At 30.1% G+C, this 2,561-nt stretch overlaps 2 protein-coding genes across 2 annotated transcripts in view; one reads left to right on the top strand and one right to left on the bottom strand.

Annotated features, from left to right (window-relative positions):
• LOC139426007 (uncharacterized) overlaps positions 1-2,561 on the top strand; it is a 491,229-nt gene that overhangs the window by 358,266 nt on the left and 130,402 nt on the right. The gene's annotated exons all lie outside the window — the stretch shown is intronic.
• Positions 1-2,561, bottom strand: part of LOC107445314 (lysosome-associated membrane glycoprotein 2) — a gene marked incomplete in the record, with an annotated part of 42,035 nt that overhangs the window by 34,560 nt on the left and 4,914 nt on the right.

The raw sequence follows: 2,561 nt of genomic DNA, 5'->3' as shown, positions 1-2,561 counted from the left end.
CCTAATTGAGTTTAAATTAAATATTGTCATGTTTTTAGTGCATGAATCTGAATTGAACAACCTGATAATGCTCACTCTGGTTATTGTTATCTGGTTGCTCACTACGTCCTCTTGCGCGCCGAATCCAATCAATAAAAAATGAAAACTGCTGCCAGCGCGAGAAAAGAAATATCATCGGTTTTATTGCTACATACATACATACATACGTACGTATTAGCGTTTTATATTATATAGATATTATTAGCAATCATACAAGAAACATTTTCCAAAGAAGGTTGCTTCGGATTCAAGGAAAAATTTGTAAATTATACAATTATTAATCTACAATCTAAATAAGAGAAACTCACATTGATATGTTATCTATAATATGCTTGTTAAAAACATAATTAAATAATTTTCTTCATTAAATGGTTTATTTCAGTAGTCGGAAAAACTACAATATTTTTGTAGTTTATTACTGCAACTACTTTATTACAAATTTAATTAACTACAATTACAACTAATTTTTTTAAAAATGTAATGACTACACACTATTTTGGAATCTAGTTACTACTTCCCTACTTTAAGGGAACGAACTTTGCTGGAGAACTTAATTTAGACGTATGTTTAAAATGGTTGTGAAAAAGAAATTGGCTTACACTAGAAAGACTGAAATTCAGTATATACCTATATTGTCCAAAAGCAGTCAAAATGACTGGATTGTAAAAATATAAATAATGTGTAAAGAAATTTGCTTAAAATTAATTTCAAATTTTTCTTAATATTATTTACAGTTATGTAACAAGTTATTAGTAAATATTAACAATGAAAAAAATTATATGTTGTACAAAATTCTAGGAAATTGTGTCATTATATACATCATTGTTTTTCTAATTGAAATTAAAAGCAGTCAAAATGACTTCCTTAGGCAATCTAGTGTTAAATTTAAGACAATAGCTAAGAAATATTTATTCATATTTACATGAGCCAGTTTGTTATTCCAAAACATTTTTTTTTCGAATTTGTTCATTTAACCATAAATTTTTTATGCCTTTTTCGATATTTACATTTTCTATAGTAAAATTTAAGAAGAGCAAAATTATCAATTTCTTGTAATTTTTTAATTAATTAGTGTTTTTTTAATTTCCTCTAAGTAATTAAGTGCATCGAAAATGCGTTCCTTCAAAAGTAGTTGCCAAGAATAGCTACAAACTGATGTTTTTTTCCCTTTGTATCGCATTACTCACTATACTACTTTTACTTCGCATTACTCACTATACTTACAGTACTTACTTCACTACTTGCAGTGCGTTACTCCCGATCACTGGTTTATTTACTAAAAGTAAATGGAACCAAACATTTTTTAATGAAATTGCTTCCTTGATTAATAACTTTTTTATTTGACCTAGTAAATCAATTTAACACGTTCTTAGCGTGTTTTTAAACTCACATATTGGGATAGAAATTTGGGCTTTATATCAATGTAATGTTTCTTTCTCTCTGTGTGTGTTCTATGTCTTTTCTCTTTTGTGTGTGAATGTGACCCGCCCTATAAACGGGTTGTGGTTGTGTGAATGGCGTGGCAGAAGTCGAATTCCTGGTCATAGATGGCGCTACTGAAAAACAGGAACAATCGCACCCCCACTGCCTAAACAGGCATACGACGAAAAAAAAAATTAAAATATTCTTGGCTGTATACTGAATAGAATGTACAGTATATAGTATATAGACTACTGCATATTATACAGCGTAGTAAATTAACGATTTTACCTTTTTACATTTTAGATCTTAAATTTACTGATCTAATAAGTAATTGACTTTTTTTTTTTCCGAAAAATAACTTTTTATTATTGAACAAAACTAAAAATATCTTCGAGTGCTGAATACAGAGTCAAGTATTAATTATTATTATAATTTTTTTTTTGGTTTTAATATAACTGATGAAATCAATCACTTTAATATATAAAGTGAAATAATTTTTTGAATTTGAAGTTTGACGATATTTGTATGGGAATTCGTTGTTATTATTAAATAATTCGTGAGACTATATATACTTATAAATATTACTGTGATATTGGGTCAGTTCCTTGACAAGGAGGTTTTGGTTCCCGCTCCAAATAGTTTTGACGATACCGTACGAAAACAAACTGAGAAGCTAAATCAGTTATTCCATCTAAAGGCCTGGTTTCTTAAGGTCTGGTTTCTTAGGACAAGCGCCTTATCTGGGCGTCAGCGGGACGTCAACGTCACGCTGACGCCAACAAAATACTGGTTTGTTAGCTCAAGGCCTGGTTTCTTAGTACTAACGCCTTATCTGGGCGTCAGCGGAAAGTTGACGTAGATCTGACGCCAAAAAAATACTTTTTTGTTAGCTCAGCGTGAGCAGTCGGTCCAACGCAGACATTATCTCTCATTGCGCATGCGTTAATAACGTAAACAAATATTTATTTTGAATTTGTATTGATTTTGTTATTGTCGACCAGTGTTTTAGAGAACAAATAATGACTTTGTCCAAGAAAAAACACATTATAGCTGAGCTAAATGAAGAGTGCTATATTGAATAAGATAGCTATGTTTAATGT

This window comes from Parasteatoda tepidariorum, chromosome 7, assembly GCF_043381705.1.
Source record: "Parasteatoda tepidariorum isolate YZ-2023 chromosome 7, CAS_Ptep_4.0, whole genome shotgun sequence".
Taxonomy (NCBI): Eukaryota; Metazoa; Arthropoda; class Arachnida; order Araneae; family Theridiidae; genus Parasteatoda; species Parasteatoda tepidariorum.
The sequence above is the reverse complement of the archived record's forward strand: the minus strand, read 5'-3'. Positions and strand labels throughout refer to the sequence as shown.